This window comes from Miniopterus natalensis, chromosome 2 (assembly GCF_054644295.1).
Source record: "Miniopterus natalensis isolate mMinNat1 chromosome 2, mMinNat1.hap1, whole genome shotgun sequence".
NCBI lineage: Eukaryota > Metazoa > Chordata > Mammalia > Chiroptera > Miniopteridae > Miniopterus > Miniopterus natalensis.
In genome coordinates this window covers 58,512,468-58,533,482 of record NC_142082.1, presented here as the reverse complement: position 1 = coordinate 58,533,482, position 21,015 = coordinate 58,512,468, and the positions used below count along the sequence as shown (strand labels likewise).

The following is a 21,015-nucleotide window of genomic DNA, read 5'->3' as shown; positions in this document are numbered from 1 at the left end:
GTTTGATGGCCAATCCTTACAGAGTCCAAGATTTTCTATACACATTTTATCATTTGTCCAGCAAATGATTACATGCTATAGTTTACTACATTTCAAAACATGTTAACTCCACCAATCTGGATGCAGGTAACCATGTTAAGGTTTGTAGCCTGAATTAACACTGAGTGCTCTGAAATCGCTCAAGCAGGCCAGTGGTACCCACAAGAACAGATTAGAATCAATTGGAAATCAACCATAGAAGAACCTAACACACATACTTACCTGCAGGGGGAACGATATGATTTGGAAGGTGGTTTTCCCAGGGCAAGACTTACCCATTTCACTTAGGATGTGTGGACCCCTGCGATTTCCCCAAATGTCGGAAACTCTGCTGACTGCATAATTTGTGGTAGTGGGGGACTGTGTTCATGCTCTCACCTGACAAAAAAACAAAACAAAACACACAGTCAGGCTGCAGTTCATTCTCACATATTTAGTTCCAAAACCTATGAACACACAGTGCATACACACACACTCCCTAAAACACAAAGCACCATAAGTAAAAAAAAAAAAAGCACCTAGCAAAATAAAGAAACACAGGTACAGAGCCTTGATTAACATTCCGAAGGAAGTCACAGATAAATAAGTTAAAAAGAATTACAATGGAAATAGAAGTAAAATACTATAGACACTTTTAAAAATAATTATAAGAAACTATGTTCAGCTTTTCTATAATAAACTTTAAAACCTTCATAAAAAGATATTTTTTTTTTTATTGCTTAATAAGATTTATTCCAGAGGGATCAGAGTTTTATAATAGTTCTTAATCTGAATTTAATAGGTCAAATGTTTCCTAGGTCTTTACAGTTAAAGTAATCTTACTGGTTAAAGTATGTAGTCATCATAATTAAAGCATTAAATCTCCTCTACTTCTCAGACCTTAACCAGTCCCAAGACCACATGCCGAATGCTCTTCTCTCACTACCACTATTGGATCCTTTGGTGGAACAAAATAATTGTAATTAAAATTCACTTAGATAAGTAAAATCTCCTGATAGGTTTTATTACAGAAATTTAAGAAATAAGCTACAAATTCACAAACAATATTTGTAATACACAAAAGAAGAGAATTGGTATCTAAACTATAAAAATAAATTTTATAAGTAAAACGAAATAAAAATTGAATTAAGTTATAAAAAAAATGCCAAAAATGATTAAGACATGAGGACATTCTTTAGAAAAGAGGAAACTAGAATTGTTTGTGGTTATAATTTTATCATTTACATTTATCATATGTATTTAGATTTACATTAATAATCAAGGAAATGCAAGAATTTATATTTATATCATAATTTACCTTGATAATCAAGGAAATGAAAAATACATCCATAGTGAGAAATCACTTATACTTGCCAGTCTGACAAATATGAAAGTTTGACATTATCGAGTGTTGGTGAAAGGAGAAGCAATGGAATTATCTATAAAGGGCTGCTTGCTATACAATTTGGTATATTCATTTAGAATAATAATTAGGTTAAATATAGAAGGTGTCTCAAAAATTGTATACACACTTTAACAACTGATAGCTCAATTTAAAAAATAAACACTAGCTTTATAATTATTCAAAGTGCATGTGTGCAGCTTTGAGGAGTACACCTTATAATATACTAGCCATTTTCACCTGTAGTTATATAATCTAGAGAAAATCTTGCACATGTACTCCAGCTATAGGAATGAAAAGAAAACTATGGAAACAACCCAATATAGATAAACAGAAGAATGAAAAAATAAATTACAAAGCACTCATTAATCCTATAAAATAACATTCTATAAATACAGTTTAGAATAGGGGTAAATGAATTAATCTGTTATCTGCAACATCATTTGATAGATTTCATGATAAAAAAATGAGGAAAAAACAAAGTTGTGGGAAAAATATAGGACTTCATTTTATTTATATAAAATTTTAAAGTAAGCAAAATAAAACAATAGAATATTTATGGATGCAAACATATGCAGGGAGACTATGAAGAAAAGCAAAATGATATATGAAGAGCTTGGAAGGAAGATTTCCTGTGACAAGGGAGAGAACAGAATGAGCTCAAAGGGAACTTCAAAGAGAATAGAGGTGGGTTTTTTTGTTTGTTTTAAATATGTTTTTATGGATTTTTAGAGAGAAAGAGGAAGGGAGAGAGAGGGAGAAAAGTATCCACTGGCTTTCCCCCACATGCACCCTTACTGGGAATACACTCTGATGGGAAATGAAATGGGCAACCTTTGGGTTCATGGGACAAGGTGCAACCAACTGAGCCACATTTGCCAGGGCTTTTTATTTTTTTAACCAAGTCAATACATTAGTGTTTTTTTATATCTTTTTATTATACAACCAAAAGATATTTTTGAAATACTTTGTAATTACACAAAACAATAAAAACTATACTAAATGTTATTTCTTTTTAGCTTAGAATGAAAAAAGAACAAAAGTCATTAATTTTTTATAAAGCATATGATCTTTTAGTACAGGTTCACATGCATATACACTAGCAATGTATCTAAGGTTATGTTACTTTTTAGAATGTAAAGTTAAAAAGTAATAGTTTGGATTTGATTCAATTATGATGACATGTAAGTCTTTTTATACTTGGATGAATTTATATATTTTGTTATTAATTATAACTATTGGTATCATCTTAAAAAGCACTAAATATTGTTCAATTTTGTAGAGCTTTGAATTACATTTTGATAATGGAAAATATATTTATTTATTTTATTTATTAATTTTTCTTGTTTATTATAAAATTATATTTTAATAATGTGGCCTTAACCATTTTTATTTGATGCAAACATGTTTTTAACAAAGATTAGGTAGAAAAGAAACCACAACAATAACAATTTATGAGAAAAAATATATAATATTTTGTTCTTTTAGAATATAAAATAATTATTTAGAAGTTGATATCTTGGAAACTTTTCCTCTGAAATACTCTTCAGGTTTTTTTCTTTTTATTAAATTAATTGGGGTGACACTGGTTAAAAGGATTATACAGGTTTCAAGTGTACACCTCCACAATACTTGATCCTCATATTGCATTGTGTGCCCACCACCTCAAATCAAATCATCTTCAGTCACCATATATTTGACCCTCCTTACCCTTTACTACACCCCCACCCCCCATGGTATTTAAAAGATAATCTTTTTGAAAATTTCCTTCCTTTGTGGATTCTAAAATGCAGATATTTCAAAGTTCTTTCAGGACTAGACTCATATATCCATTAAACATTTATAAAAGGAACTCATAAGAAATTATTTACATTATCTACATTTTCAAATATTTCATTTTTAAGCAAATGATGAGATTTGAATTGCATGACGACTATAAGACAAAAATGATTTTCAATAAAGAGATGATTATCTATTTTTAAAATTTGATATGATTTTCTGCATAACTTCTAACTAAAAATAGCATAGAAATGAGGCAAATGTAATGAAAGCACATGTACACCAAAAATATTTCTTCCAGTTCAACTTGTATTTGAAAGGGAGAATATCTTTAATTTCCAAATCACATCAAAGGTATACCTTAAAAAAAAGATAACTTGAAGAGCAATATAATCATTGTGTTATAAGTTAATAAAACTCTCAAGGTTGCCAACATGATATTCAAGACCTTCTTGAATTTATGATAAACACTAAATTTTATATTGGATACTATGACTATTCATTTATTTCATTTGCAAAGTTTTCAAACACAAAAACCAATAGAATGCCTGGCTGGCTGGTGTGGCTCAGTAGGTTGAGTGTCGTCCTGTGCTCTGAAAGTTTGCCAGTTAGATTCCTGGTCAGGGCACGTACCTGGGTTGCAGGTTTGATTCCCACTTGGGGTGCAGATGGGAGGCAACTGATTGATGTTTCTCTCTCACATCAATGTTCCTCTCTCCCTGCCTTCCTCCCTCTAAGCATGTGCTCCAGTGAGGATTTAAAAAATAATCATAAATATAAAAAACAGCAGAGTTACAATCTCCTATTATGCAAAAACAGAACAAATAAATATAGAATATTAGTACTGGCAGTTTACCTAATGAGATGCTGCTTCAAATATGCAAGCTTGGCAAATGACTTGTAATGTGTAATTGGAAATTAAAAGTAACATTTCATGAAAGTTGTAGCCACCAGACACTGAAATGTCTTCACTCAATTCAAATTTCTAAACCTGAGCCTTTCTGACAAGATGGTATAACTACATGTGTCAAAAATAGGCACATATTATGCTATAACACCTGATATTTTTCAAGAGAATAGTTGGGAGAACAATAAAATAGAATAGTGTTTATAATGTGCTTCTGAGGCTGCTGTGTAAATTACTAAGAATTATTTTGACAAAAACCTTTAAATCGGGCTGTATTTTGTACCTTTCCAAGTCTGCTTGGATAGTAAAACAGAAATAATAGGCTTAGTTTTGATTCTATAGTAAAAGTAATATAGGACTATTATAAAAATAAAAAGCAGGTTGGTCCCGTGTTACTCCCTTCAGTTTGAGATTCAAATCGTTGTAATTACTTCATTTACATTAATCAGTTTATTTTTCTGTAGCTAAAAGGGAGAACTTTTTGCTTAACCCCATCTTGACAATTATACTTTGAAATAATTTAAGGGCTCTCAGTGATGAAAATTGTACTTTTATTTTCATGAAGAAAGTATGACTGTCAATAACCTAAATAGTTAAAAAGGTTGGATAGTTAAACCAAGGACCTGTAGTAATTTAATGTAAATTTTCACACTTGTACCTTTACCTCTATTTTAATAAGTTCATTTTCTTGATTTTTAGAACAAGTAAAGAATCTATTAGTTAAGTGGATAGCTGTCACAAAGGATGAAAACTTACTCATTTTCCATGTTTAGAAAAATTCAATTATGTATAAATTTTGTACTTATTTATTTAAAACTATGACATCATGTTACAAACACTGCCTTGAAACTTACAAACACTATCTTTATAAAGGGTTTAGTGTTCTTTATCCACTCCTTCTATTGTAGATATTCATATAGTTTTCAAGATTTTTTTTCCCCAAACGTGGAATCATTGCTATATAGTCTTGTCTATACTATTTCTATTGTTGTATGATTATTTTATTATTTATTATTATTTACTTTATTACTGTTATGTTATTTTATTTCTATGTGATAAAATACCAAATGAGGGATTGCTTTTACTTGTGCTTTAGTTATAATGGATTTTGCCAAGCTTTGAGTTATTTTCATAGCTCTAGCAGATTTTTATTAAAACATAGTTATATATTTATATAATTCTGGGACAGTCTATATTTTTATAACTTAAATCTTCTCATCTAGAAGTGTGAAAAGTCTCACCATTTGTCCAGAGGTCTTGCATGTTGAGTTAATGTTAATAAAATATGTTCCTTTTGTTAAATTTATAGTTTAGCTTCTGCTGCTATTGTTAATAGGAGTTTATGTTTTTCTTTTTATTTATAACTGGTTACTGCCATTATAAAGAATACTGCTATTACAATTTTATCAAGTAGCTATTCATTACCTCATCACAAACAGTGTAGGACTTTATATTTTTCTTTGTTTAATTTTTCTTTGCCAGTGGGCTAAGTGGAAAATATTTTGTCATTTACATTTATTTTATTAACCTTAAGGATACCCATATCTTTGTTTGTTTATTATAGATCCACTTTCTGAAGAATCACCTTACACTATATATAATTTTTTGCTTCTCCACTACTCCTTATTGCCTAAGACCCATTCCTTATCTTCTTTTTCTAAATAAGTCCAAAATATTCTTGGTGCCAGTTTGGAATAGAGTCAGATTCTATTTTTTTTATTTTATTTTTCAATTCTAGTTGACATTCAATATTATTTTACATTAGTTTCAGGTGTACAGTATAGAGGTTAGATAATTATATAATTTACAAAGTGATTCCCTCCCTGGTAATTCTTGTACCTGCGTGACGCCATACAGTTATTCCAATATTAAAAACTGTATTCTCTATGCTGTACTTTACATCCCCGTGACTGTTTTGTAACTAACACTTCATACTTCTTAATCCTTTCACCTTTTCCATCCAGCCCTCCACCACCCTCCCACCTGGCAACCCTCAGTTTGTTCTCTGTATCTAAGACGGGGACTCCATTTTTGATGTTTTACTGTTGACAACTTTCAGACCACACCCATACCACATCTCTTTTGCCCCACATTGGGGAAAGTGGATAAAAGAACACCTGAGCACTACTTCCTTTGCTACAAATATTGGCTTGCACATGAACACTGGTCTAGTCCCAACCAGTAAACACTAATAAAAACCAGGACAGCCAGCCATGCCCTAATCTTCCTGTTTTATCCCACATGGAAATTGAGCCCCATGTAGAGTGCTTGCACAATAATTTTGCTGTTTACTAAATGAGTAATAAACTTTCTTTCTGATCCATTGGTACCTCTATGTCATTATCCCATTGTCCATAATTTCCTGGCTGGGAAGCTGCCCAGCTTCCTGCAGAGAATGTTAAGAGCCCAAATTAAAACAGTTTTGTTTTAGTCCAATTGGGCTGCTATAACAAAATACCACAAACCGGGTAGCTGGTAAATAACAGAAATTTATTTCTGACAATTCAGGCAGTGGGAATTACAAGATCATGCCATTTTGGTAGGGTGAGGGCACTATTTTGGGTGGCAGACTTCTCCTTATATCCTCACGTGATTGAGGGGCAAGGGATGTCTCTGAAGCCTCTTTCGAAAAAAACACTAATCCAATATCTGAGGGTTCCTCCCTCATGATCTAATCACCTTCCAAAGGCCCTCTTAGTACCATCACATTGAACATTAAGATTTAACATGGATTTTGTAGGGATACAACATTCACATCATAGCAATGTTCTACCTAAAGAATTCTTCACTGCAGTTTTAGGACAAGCCATTATTTTTCTTTTCTGTTCTATACACAATAAATGATGAGGTATTCCAACATAAAACCTTAGGACTCAAGAATATAAGAAAATGCTCATAAATAATAGTTTAAAATCTTTTTTATGCTATTCTATTGAAGTAATTTTGCTACTTTTTAATAGAAGTTCAGATTTTAAGCATTCATCAAATGAGAATTCACAGCTTTGTTCATAGTATAATAATTATAGTCTATACTTTGAGATTTTATTACTAAATGTATGTATTTTAACTCATTTAATACTCATAATAAGTAATACAGTAGTATTGGTTATTAGTACGATTTTACAGATAAATACACCGAGACACCAGGTATGGCCAGTTATTAAGGACATACCTGGAATTCCAGCCTAAGCAGCCTAAAATTCATACTTAACCACAGCTGGAGAACAATTGATAGAAATCACATTTGGCATTAAAGTATGCTTTATTCTCACCAACTTTTAATAGTCTCATAAACATCACACACATGGTAACTAGTATAATGCACAAAGGAAAATAATGATAGAAATATCAAGAGCCAATGTGTGCTCTTGAAACAAAACCAAAGAAAGACATTAAACAAAATTTTAAATAAATAAAACATGTAAACAGCAAAAAGGGAACATTTTATGAAAATTCAATGTGATCTTACTATCTGTTGAAAGGGTAGTCCAGATGTTTCATTCATTTTGAGGGACTAAGTCATATTACCAAATTATAATAAATGCATTATGGGCTAATTTAAGTGCTTAAAACAATAAAAATAATGTTTTCCCTTTTCTTTCTAGGTATCATGGTTAAATTTCCTGGAATTACAGAAATAATATTTCTAGATGCCAATAATTTAGCTAAAATTTGAATAATCCCCTATTACCCAGAGGTTAAAAAAATAAAATGGTTCTAAATTACATGGACCCCAGTAACTTCTGAAAAACTTATTCTGTATTAATGTCCTTTCATCTCTATAAATAATACCAATATAGTCTCATTAATCAAAGACAAAATCTTGACCACACATTTTAGAAATGTCACATTGCAAGTGGAATGTAGTTTCAGTGATGAATGGAATCATCTCCCCATGAGTACAAATTGAAATAAAAACTGATAGAATTTTAAAGCATTAGGCTTTAAATATATTTGAGAGATCAGTTTACAGCTAATAAAGTTGAAATTCAAATATTTTAATATGTATGTTTAATCACACAGATGGTGGTTGTCAAAGTCAGTACTGCAACCCTGGTTTCTATACCAGGTTTTAAGGAAACTCTCTCATATTGATGAAGTATAGGTTAAGTGTCAGGATTTGTACCCAGAATAGGGAGTATGAAGTGATGAGAGGACATATCTCCCTTTGCACTATACAATGTTTTTGGAAGATTCCCATGATTGACTGGAGGAATGATTATTTGTTGGGTTGAATGTTTATCCTATAAAGACAAAGTGACAGAATGATCAGTTTGTGTTTTGTTTGTTTATTTATTATTTCTTTATTAGTATGTTTTAATGTATATCTTTATTGACTTCAGAGAAAAGAAGGGAGAGGAAGAGAGAGAGTTAATATTTCTAGTTACTGTAGGAAAGACTTTTAAAAAATATGATCTCCTGAATAGTCCTCTATATTTGCATTTGGAAACAATTAATGTAACACTAGGTAGTTGACAGTTTTTAATTTATTCTGATAACAAGGTAGATTTGACTTCAAACTTGTCTTTAAATGAGGAGGTGATGAGATGTAGTGGGGAAAATACTTAAGGATTCAGGCTACCTCTGTGTCAGGCTGCTTAAATTTAAATGCGGGGCAACCATTACCACCTCTCTATGGCTATGTTCTTTCTTCTGTAAAAATAAAGCTATTTTGACAGAGTCTTTCAAGCCTCTTTATTTAATATTTTGTCATAAAACAGTACTCTTCCTCTTTTCCCAGAACATTCAACTGATTAATCATGTGTATTTAAATTCTAAATTTTGCAACTGCTAATTCTTTAAAAATAAAATGTGAATTGATCTTGCATAACTACCAAAGAGAGGAGTTCTACCCTTCCTGTTAGTTGTAGTAGAACAGGCACATAAAACTATAAATAAACAGCCATTTGGTATTTAACTGTAAGTTGAATTTAACTTTCTTGACATGATTTAATTGGCAATAACCTAGCGCTAGGTGATCTATTGGGTTCCAGAGCTCAAAAAGTTTCTATAAGCTGTACATCTGTTGCTTAACTTTAATGATGCCTATGTATTTAAATTGAAAATAATAAAGCTCTTCTACTGAAAGTGAAAGTAGGTCTTGTGCTTTGGTTTTACCAAATTCAGTTTAAAGTTAGTAGAATATGGGCCATATAAGAAAACATGTTGGTACCTTCTTGTCCTCGGCCATTTACTGTCATGCAACAACTTTTATGAAATTAAATTAATAAAATAAAATAGTGGTTTAAACTTATTTTATCTAAAATTTGAATAATGATGTGAGGGCAAAAATTTGTTAACTTACTTTAAAATTTGGGGTAAAAATTATTGCTCTGTCTGTACAACTGAGAGGTCATGCATCTATAAAGCCAAAGTATATCAACAGTAAAATACAGCAGCTACATATATCTGAAACACTAAAATAGTATAAAATAAAATGCCAATTATCCTTAATGTTTAAAAGAAAGAGATAACTATGCTTTAATTTTTCTTATAAAGAACTTCAGTTTTGACTAGTTCACTAATTTGCATTTTAGACATCTTTGCTGAGCATCATCTGAGAGCAAGGTGAGTCAGTTGGGCAGCTGCTTGAGATATCCAAACTAAGAAATAATTGGAATAACTATGCTAGTTAACTCAGCTATCTTTCTCGGGGTGCTTTACATAAACTGTGAATTCAAAACTGTAACTTACTCCCACATAGTATATAACTGCATTTAGTGAGAAGAGAGGGTAGGGAAGCACCCCTCACTGACACAGAAGCCACCAACACTAAAACGATGTTGAAAGTTATTTGAAGAATATAACAGCCAATTTTTAGCGATTATGCTCATGTTCATGAATTAGGGTCAGCAAAATTCATCTAAATTTTTTCACATAAAATTAAATAGGTGACAAACAATGCCTTTAGATATTATAACTACAGGATATTTCTTAAATTATAGTTAGAAAAATGGCTCAGATAGTAATATTAATCTTCAAGAGATTGAAAGCAGCAAATGAGATTTTACCTATCCTCTCTTTTAGCCAATTTATACAATTTCTCGGTATGCTTGCGTTTATGTTCTCTGGAGTATAGACATGAGAATTTATTTAATTAGAAACTGAGATTTGAATAGTCATCATCATATTTCTTAAAAGTCATTAGAATGTGTAATGAATGTAGAACATACAAACATATATGATTTTAAACGTATTGAACTAATTGAGTTTAGCTTTAATAAATGGTGAACAAATCAGGTATTTACCTAAGTTACCGGTAAGATTAGATTTATAGGAAGTGAGACATGAAGCAGAAAAACAAGAAATTTCAATGGAAACAAGAATTTAGGGAATAAAAGCTTATTTCTCAGCAAATCATGGTCAGAATAAAAGGAGCCTGGACACTAGGTTTTAGACAGTGTATGCTTTGGAAATAGATATGGAATTTTGAGAGATATATTATAAAGAAAGTAAAGGCACTGAACAGGTAATGCATATGGAAGTACAAAGTCTACAGCTGAGCACAACTCTAAATGACTATCTGGAAAGTCAGCAGTCTCAGGAAACTGTTGAATTAAACAGGGGGCAAATAAAAACTGAATGAACTGGATTATTGGTTTCAGCTCCAGTAAGTCAAGGGTTTGGAATGTGTCATTCCCATACTTTTAACAAAAAAAAATAACTGGACAAACTGAAAAAAACAACAACCACCTCCAAATGATTTATTTTAAGCCCATCAGAACTGAAGACACAGGGAAATGTCTATTTTCAAATCTGGGGAGACAGGTGCATCCAAGGGAACACAATCAAGATCTGTTTAGGTGGATCAAAAGCCACTGGAAACATCACTGATAGGAAAGTATAAAAGATAATTTTGATGAGGATAGAGGCTGAGTTTAGACTGACATATGACTAAAAAGTCCCTTGGGGGCTGCATTGTTATTGGGTCCCCCACAGATTCCTCCAGGAATTCCATGAGGTTTTAATTGTGAAAACCTGAGATCATATCATTGCTCTGGGAGAAGAAGGGGAAGAGTAATAGAGATGAAATGGACTCAGAGTTTCCTCTATGAAAAGATGTACTGGCAAGTGAGAACAATTTTGGACAAGACTTATCCTAACTTGGGGAATGTATTTCTTCCACCAAACCCCCTCTATCCTGGCTGTCTCATACAAGGACAAAAATAAAACAAAACCCACAACTCAGCTGAGGTCACAGCTTCAAAGAAATAGACTGGGAAAGCTGCAGTCAGAGAAAGGAGTGGAAGCTTGGAGAGGGATGTGGGGGCTATATCACTGGAGAAACAATTTTGGAGACTACAGCTAAGGAAAAAATCAGTAAGCTCAAAAACAGGCCAAAAGAAACTTCGCAACCTGAAATGCAAATTAAAAAATATAGAAAACTGAAAAGAAAAATAATAGAAAATAGAATGATGGGACAGATTCGAAATGCATATCATATGACCAATTGGAAAGTCACAAAGAGAAGGGAGAGAAACAAAAGCAAAAGAAATAATTTAAGTAATTATACCTGAGAACCTGCTAAAACTAATGAAACATACAGAACCTCAGATGACAGGAAGCTTAGGGAACATCCTGCAGGAAAAAATACCTAAATGCCCCACTTCAAAAAACAAAACACAAATTTAGTAATTTTATATTCAAACTGCAGAAGAACAAAGACAAAAAAAGGAATCTTGAAAAAGTCAGAGATAAAAATATTGAAAGAGGAACAAAAATAAGAATTATAGTGAACGTTTTGTAAGAAACCATGCAAGCTAGAAGAGTAGTTTAACAATTGGACATCCACATGCAGAAAATGGATATAGATGCAGAATTTACACTCTTCACAAAAATTAGCTCAAAATAGATCACAAACCTAAATGTAAGATGCAAAACTTTAAAACTCCTAGAAGATAACATAGGAAAATACTTAGATGACCTTGAGTATTGTGATGACTTATTAGATGCAATGCCAAACCACAATCCATGAAAGAGATAATGAATAAGCTGGTCTTCATTAAAATTAGGAACTTTTGTTCTGCAAAAGAAAATGTCAAGAGAAGTCTTGTCAAGCCACAAGTTGGGAGAAAATATTTGCAAAAGACGCACCTGATAAAGGAATTTTATCCAGAATATACAAAGAACCCTATTTAAAATCGATCCAAAGAAGACACCTAACCAAAGAAGATATACAGATGGCAAATAAACATATGAAAAGATACTCCATATCACATATCATGAGGAAAATGCAAATTAAAACAATAATGAGATACCAGTTTAACACACCTGTTAAAATGGTCATAATAATTCTGGAAATTAATAAATTCATGTCCCATGGGGGTATAGGTTAACAATTCTGAAACTATTATGCAAGTATACTGTAATTAAAACAATAAGTAAATGGATGGCAGGTGGTGGGGGTAGATTTATCACTGTTGAAGTGGGAGATAAATAAAGGGAGCAGTCCATAATAATGCATGTGCTGGTAGATAAGAATTGGACATCTGAGTATGAGCTCATGTTCAGCTTAACAGACATACAAAATTTTATTACATATGAAAGTACTTAGAAATATGTATATGTACACTGATTTGTATACACACATATATTGTCTTGCTCTGTTAGCTGAGAGGGCCTGCAGGTACCATAACAGTACCAAACACACTTAGAACACAGATGGGTTTTTAAAAACACCATTTTTCAATAACAGGAACCGACTCCTTGGAAATGGATCTGATTTTAGGTCTGGGTCAGGAAACAAGATGAGCCCGAAGCACCTTACTGCACCAGAAAGTAAGGAAGTGATAAACACACACACACACACACACACACACACACACACACACAAAATGATGCAGATCTGTCAAGGGGACTCAGGTTTCTACTAGAAGAGCTCCCACTCGCCTACGCTGGAGAAGTCTGAGCAAAAAAATGAAGTAGTATTGGATTATAATACAAACTATGAAATAAATATCCATAGTCTATACTACTAATGAAATTATTATATAAAAAAATGAGAGAATAGACAAATCTCCCATGTAGACAATGTCACATAATTTATGTAGACACTTCACCCTAAGGAGATAAAGCTTAATGAATTGTGGCCTATGCATAATGACTTTTTTCCAAAGATTATAATATGAAAAGGGCTAAAAAAAGTAACTTTTCAGTGGAGAAACCTGACAAAACTTCTCTAAGACAAGTGGTTAAAGTCAACGTGGACAATGATTAGCAATAAACATATTGATAGCATGCACCTTTGACATGCTGCAATGAAAATGATACTTTATAAAAACACATAACCCAGGTCTAATAATGAGAAACATCAGAACACCTCAAGCTGAGGGAAATTCTACAAAATACCCGAGTGGTATTCCTCAGAACCATCAAAGTTATCAAAAACAAGGAAAGCCTGAGAAACTGACAGAGCCTGAGGGCACATGATGATGACAAGATGTTCCCCTTGACCTAACTGTAGTCAGGCTCCTCTAAAGCCCTTAGGCCTCCTCCGTAGTGCCTGCCCCCTCATCGAGCCTGCCTCACCCAGTTATAGAAAGAATGCTGCTAGCCAACTAGAGGAAACCTCCACCCTCCAAATCTGATCACCCTCAAAGTCTGATCAAATTTCTCATCCTCAGCTAAACCCCAGAGGGTATCCGATTGCTTTGTTCTACCCTTAGCAAGACTCCTGTAATCTCAGTTAAACAAAGAATTTCCCCTTTCCCCTAAAGTTTCCTCTTGGCAATTTTCCATTCATTGACTTCCACCTTGATTTTTGGGTAAATCCCAGCTTTGCCATAATGTATTCAGAATTGAGCCCAGTTCTATACTGAGGTGTCTTTTCTCCTATGGCAATAGCTTCTGAATAAAATCTGTTTTAAACCATTTTAACCACTGTCTCACTTTATTTTATCTCTGACAGAGTTTAAATATAAGGTGGTTACCTGGATGGAATCTTGGAACAGAAAAAGAGCATTAGATAAAAAACTAAGGAAATCTGAATTATGAGCTTTAATTAATAATCATGTATCAATATTGGTTCTTTAATTGTGACAAATATACTATACAAATATAAGACAATATTTTTACTAATGTATATGAAACCTCAATACTAACTTTAAAATTTTTCTGCAAATCTAAAACTATCATAAAATTAAAAGCTCATTAAGAAAAACCAATCAACCAAACCAAAAACAAACAAAAATTACTAAATAAACTTTGAGGTCATATAGACCTGGTTCCTATTTCTTAATCCAAGCCTCAGTTCCTTTTCTTACAAATGAGAGTCATACCCATTTGTTGCAAGGATTTACTATTATAACCTTTTTAAGTACCTGCATATAAAATTATAAATGAATATGAATTACTTAGGTCTTTTTTTTGTTTTCTTGATTATGTGATTACAATTAATAAAATCTACCCCCCTCCTCATAAAAAGAATACATAAACTGCTTAACATAACTTTTCTTTTATCTTTCTCTAAGTTAAGTTGGCTGACTTGGCAGCACGTTCCTTTTGATAAGTCTGCCCTTCAAATAGATAGATGCCCATAAATTATTTATGAAAGATATAGCATAACTATAAATGCACTACTATGCTTTAACTCTCTAAATATCCTTGAGGATTTAGAATCACAAACTATTATTCTTATGAAGGAAAACTTGGAGAAAATATTCTAGTATGAGGAATAGAGAGGACTAATGATTGGGCAGATGGGAAGCCCACACAAAGAACAATCACCACTTTCACATATTTAAAATAGAGCAATGCATGGAAGTTGTTAGCCCGAGAAAGGAGTAATGCGATGTCAGCTCTGTTATTTTATCCTTAAACAATAGTTCATTGATCCCAAATTTTCAGAAATGTGTTAGAAAGTTTGAACCCGCTTTACTAATTTGAATTGAAATTAAAAGATTACATACAGGACAAACTTTGTTTCACAATTATGTTCACTATTTGATTTACTAGCATTCTGGTCTCCCTTTGCCTCACCCACATGCTCCTCCTGCTGCATCCCCCATCTCACTGAAAGATTCTACCTTGCGTTAAGTTGCCCAGGCTAGAACACCTGGCTTCAACATTCCCCCAGTCCATTTCCCTTTCCACCATATCCAACCCTACATCACGTTTTTTGTTTTCCTTTCTATATCTCTTTTAAATCTGCACTATTGTATAGCATAACCAATAGCTGCTTGTGTCCACTGAGTACCTGAGATGTGCCAGTGCAAACTAAAGATCTGAATTTTAAATTTTATATAATGTTACTTTATTTAAATTTAAATGTTTAAATTGATACTTAAAGGTTCTGGTCACTCAATTCCAACATGAATGTGTGGGGTTTTCCTTGAACCACCAATTCTCTGACATCAGTTGGCCCACAATTCAACTCAATTCTGACATTATCTGCCTGAAGATAGCATCAGATCCCACAAGATAAAAACTCAGTCACACAAGGTTGCCCTCCCCTCCCACACACGCACTTCAGATGACAGTCACAATTCCAGGTTGTCACAAGTGCTTCTTACCCACCAGCTACCGACTAGAGGTTCCCATGACCTTCTCTTAGGGTTTGATTAATTTGCTAGACTGGCTCACAGAATTCAGAGAAACATTTTACATACTACATCACCGTTTATTACAAAAAGCTGTAACTCAGGAACAGCCAGGTGAAGAGATGTACAGGGTAGTGTGTGAGGCAAGGTTGCGAAGCTTCCATGCTCCCTGAGTCTACCACTCCCCATGAATCTTCATGTGTTCACCAACCCAGGAACTCTCCTAGCCCTATCCATTTGGGTTTTCATGGAGGCTTCATTATATAGACATGACTAAATTATTAGCCATTGGTGATTGATTCAACCTCCAGCGGTTCTCCTCCCCCTAGAGGTCAGGGGAGTAAAACTAAATGCTTCAACCCTCTAATCACATGGTTACTTCACCCAGTAACCGGTCGGAATCTTTATTAACGTTCCAGAAGTCACCCCATTAACATAACAAGAGACACCTTTATCACTCTCATTACTTAGGTAGTTCTAGGGGTTTTAGGAGCTCTGTGCCAATAAATAACTAAATAGAATGAAGACCAAATAGAGTAGTCTTCTCTTACAGGTTGGAAATATACTCCAAGACCCCCAGTGTATTCCTGAAACCAAGGATAGCTCCAAACCTTATAATAAATATACTATGTTTTTTCCTACGCATATGTAAGATAAAGTTTAATTTACAAATTTGGCACAGTAGGAGATTAACAAAAATAACTAATAATAAACAGAACAATTACAACAATGTACTATAATGAAACATTGTGTGGAAATGGTCTCTCTCTAAACATTTTACTATACTGTACTAACCTTTTCACTTAAAGAAAGCACTCGATGGCTTTCCAAATGGCCAGCATCACTACTCTTGAGCTTTGGAGCCATTGTTAAGTAAATTAAGGGTTATTTGTACAAGAGCACTGGGATGCCAGATACACTGGGACAGTTGACTGATAACCAAGGAGGCAAGAAAGCAAAGTGACTAACAGGCACCTATAGAACATGGATATACTGGACAAAGGAAACATTTATGTGCCAGTTGGGATGGAGCAAAGTGGCTCCAGACTTCATCATGCTACTTAGAATGGCTTGTAATTTAAAAGTTATGAATTGTGCTCTGGGCTGTGTGGCTCAGTTGGTTGGGTGTCATCTTCCAGTGCACTGAAGGTTTGCAAGTTTGATTCCCAGGCAGGACATGTGCCCAGGTTTCCAGCTCAATTCCAGGTAGGGGACATGCAGGAGGCAGCTGATTGATATTTCTTTCTCACACTGATGTTTCTCTCTCTTTTTCATCTCCCTTCCTTTCTCTCTAAAAGTCAATAAAAAAACTTATGAATTATTTATTTTTGAAATTTTCCATTATAATATTTTCAGACTGAGGTAACCTTGGGCAACTGAAATTTTCTAAAGCAAAACCACACATAAAGGGTACTCCCATATATATTTTTTGTTATAAACCACAATGTCACAATACATGTTTCAATTGTTGGAAAACTTTTAAGTACATTTTGAAGAACTAGGGTATGTGAATATATGTTTATACTGTAAGTTTTATTAAACCTATTGATAAATTATTTCTAATAAAAAATGTAGTGTCTGAATTGAGATGAATTTTGAATACTTTGTAACAAAAATGTATGTAAAATATCTCTTTGAGAATTGTTTTTGTTGGTTACTTGTGAAATAATTATATTTTGGGTTAAATATGTTATCAAAATTAATTTCACTTGTTTCTTTTTTAATTTTTAATGTAGCTACAAGAAAATGTAAAATCACCTAAATAACTTGCATCACATTTCTATTGAATTGTGCTGTTCTAAATTACTGATTTATCTCCACTACCTCTTTCTGTTCTACTTCATTTCCTGATCCAGGTGAGGAGGAGCAGAATATGCCACCCCAAAATGTGCCACTTTGGCATGTTGATTATTTTTAATGAAAGGCAATTAAAACACAGTAAACTTACGAAAAGCTTTTATTATTTATTTATTTTAAGCCACTTTTTTTTTCTTCTAACTGATTTGAGAGAGTGAGAGAGAGATTTGTTGCTCCACCTATTCATGCACTCATTGATTGATTCTTGAATGTGCCCTGACCTGGGATTGAACCCACAACCGTGGCATATCAGGACAGTTCTTCAACCAACTGAGCTACCAGGCTAGGGCAGAAACTTTTAACCTCTTTCTTAATTGCCTAAAGTAACTTTGATAGGGGGCCTGTACCAGGAGGAGAGCTATTACCAGAGGTAAATTTTTATATTAGAACACTTATCTGCATGGCATAGCAAGCATTTATCTACCGAACATTTGCTTTTCTCAGCTTGCTATGAGTTGACTTCTTCTACCTTGAAGTCCCAAACCCCTATCCCCTTCTCCTTGGCTCAGGATGATATACAATCCTCACTTGCCAGACTGCTTTGAAATTTCACATATTTTCCTGAGCTCCTGCATGTATGAAATTAAATTTGTTTTTAGCTATTAATCTGTCTTGTGTCAATTTAATGATTAAATCAGCTAAAGAATCTAGAAGGGAAGAAGAGACGTTTTCCTCTCCCACACAGGAGACCATTATTTTTACTCTGGATTTCCACTCTGGCCTCTTAATTTTTCTCTGCCTCACACACATCAATGTATCCTTTCCTCCATCTCTACATTTGCTCCTTCATAACAGTTGACATCATCAAACTCCTTATCTCGTAGCACATGCAAGCTTTCAATTTGATTTATTTTATACAGTGACCTTTCTTACATGGAAATCGTATTACACTGTTGATTAAAACCCTTTCATCTCTAAACTTTATAGTTTGCTATTTTTCTCATAATTTAGTCCTGGCTCACTGCACCAGTCTAATTTCTAACAGTCTAATTTCTGCCTCCAACCCACATTCTGTGCTCCAACCAAATTGACCTTCTTGGTTTCATCAAATATTCTATTCTTTCATTTGCCTTTGGATATTTTCATATTCTATTATTCCTAATACACTGTTCATACTTTTACTCCCAATGTCAAAGCAATGACTAGCATAGGGCAAGCACTCAAAAGAAATTGAGCAAATGAATGAATGACTAATGTACTAGAAATTATTACAGGACTTTAGTTAGTAAATAAATATATTTCCTGAAGCAGAAGATAGGAAAACTTTAAGCCATTTTGTTTGCAAAGACCAATAATTATATTAAACATCTTTAAAACTGCCAATTGTGATTCTAAGCAGTTTCACTGAAGTCAAATTGCTAACCTTTTCCTTCCCAAATTGTTTTAATTTTGAACTTTCAATTGTTACTTTGTAAAATATTCATAGCATAACCTGGAAAATCTTCAAGATATCTCAGCAGTTTGGTTTAGCATCTAGGGGTGAAACAAAAATTAACTTCAAAGCAAATTAGCAGTTTTTCTCATCTATTCGCATCAAAGAAAGTGTAGGAGGATTTTAGGCCCTCTGAGAGCATATATTATAGTTCATTATACAAAAGAAAAAAGCTAAAATGAACCCAGGAACAATTAATATGTGAGTTAGTATGCTACAATACTGTAGTACCACTGCTAAGTAAAAGTTTTTTTTAAAAGTGAAGGCCTATTAAAAATTAAAATGTAATGCACATATATTATTAGTAAAATTTTTATTATTATATCACTGACATAATTCAAGTTTTTATAATCTGTTCCTAAGAACATGAATAGAGATATTCCTTCCCACTTCATTAAGATCCTCGGGGCCTTACAGGTGATAAAAGGTAAGTGGCAGCATAAGAATAAAGGGGTTAATTATATTGCAGGTAAAAATGCCAAGATTCAGAATTATAGATTACAGAAGCTTCTAGGGTCAAAACAGCCTCCAGAGTCTCTTTTCTCAGCATCTTAGTACTTCAGTTCCTCAACAATTTAGAATAGTATAATTATAAAATAATAAAGTTGAAAATAATTTTGCAGGTCACCCAGCACAATCCCCAACCTAATGTAATAGTCCCTCTATAATGACAGGAAATAACAGTATCTGCTTTTGAATTTTTCCAGTGATATGACACTTCTTCCATTAAAAAGCAAAAAATTTTGTTTAGGATCATTCTAATGGTCAGAAATTAGACATGCCTTTATTTTGCCATTTGAAAGTCAATAGAATAAATCTAATCTCTCTTCCCCATGACAGGTTTTTTAGTTTCTGTTTTTTAATTTTGAGAATGATTATACCACTCTGTCTACAAAATGTTTCCAGTCTAAAAGTCACTACTTCCTTTTAGGATTTTTTCAAAATACATTGTTTTCACAATCTTTATAATGTTGGCACTCATTTTCTTTACACACTTTAGTTTATCATCATTATGAAATGTGGCATCCCAATGTTTACTCACCCTGAATATTAGCAGATACTCATGTTCTTTGATCTGGGTTATAAATTTGTTAATACATTTGGTTTTGACTTTTTGAAAATTAATATTTAAGGAATCCCTATTCTGTGCAAAATATTGTGCTATATTTCAAAAGGGATGTAAAGAGTCAAAAAGAACACTAAGATACTTGAGGCTTTAGATACACTCCATCTAATAGTATCCTAAAACATGCTGGACTTTCCACCAGATTATATTCAAATACATATTTCTAAACGATAGCTCACATTTTGTATAAAAATTGATGTTATCACTGACTACCTGCCAACTGTACCTCCAGGCCAGTCCTTCGTGAGTGCAAGCTACAAGTGTGGCCCAGCCTGGCCAAAACTGGCACCTGCAGCCAGTCCTCACATAGTCCCCAGCTGGGCCCTGGGAGGCCAGGTGCTATTGGTGGTGACTGTTGGCGGGGACTGAGTAGAGTCCAGACAGTTGCCTAGGAATGAAGCTGGAGTTCTGATCAATTGATCAGCTTTGCTTACTGTTATACATCACAAATCTAAAAAAGGACACCCTCCCCAAATCAAGCCAAATATGCTATTCATTGTGCCCATGCAGTATTTTCTAGTAGAGGTACAGTTTGTATAGATATATATATTTCAATATATCTTTATTGATTTCAGAGAGAGGGAAAGAGAGGGAGAGAGAAAGATAGAAACATCGATGATGAGAAAGCCATTGATCGGCTGCCTCCTGCACACCCCCGACTAGGGATTGAGCCCGCAACCTGGGCATGTGCCCTGACTGGGAATCGAACCCAGACCACCTGGATCCTAGGTCGATGCTCAACCACTGAGCCACACCCAGCGGGCTGTACAGATATTTGAGCTTCTGCATAAGAGCCTAGAAACAAGCAACCTGGAACATCTCATAACCTCATTGGTTACTCTTCATCACACGGTTCTCCTAGCACCTGATCAATTTGCTGTTCCTTTGAAGTCTTTGGCACCTACTTTGATTGTGAAAGATCTTCTAGTGAATGATCAGGTCCTAAGAAAAAAAAAC

At 33.6% G+C, this 21,015-nt stretch overlaps 1 non-coding gene across 1 annotated transcript; it reads left to right on the top strand.

Annotated features, from left to right (window-relative positions):
• The first annotated feature begins 253 nt into the window (after window positions 1–253).
• Window positions 254–420, top strand: LOC148093688 (U1 spliceosomal RNA). Its single transcript, XR_015714164.1, has one exon. It is a non-coding gene; the product is annotated as a U1 spliceosomal RNA (small nuclear RNA).
• Window positions 421–21,015: the final 20,595 nt, after the last annotated feature.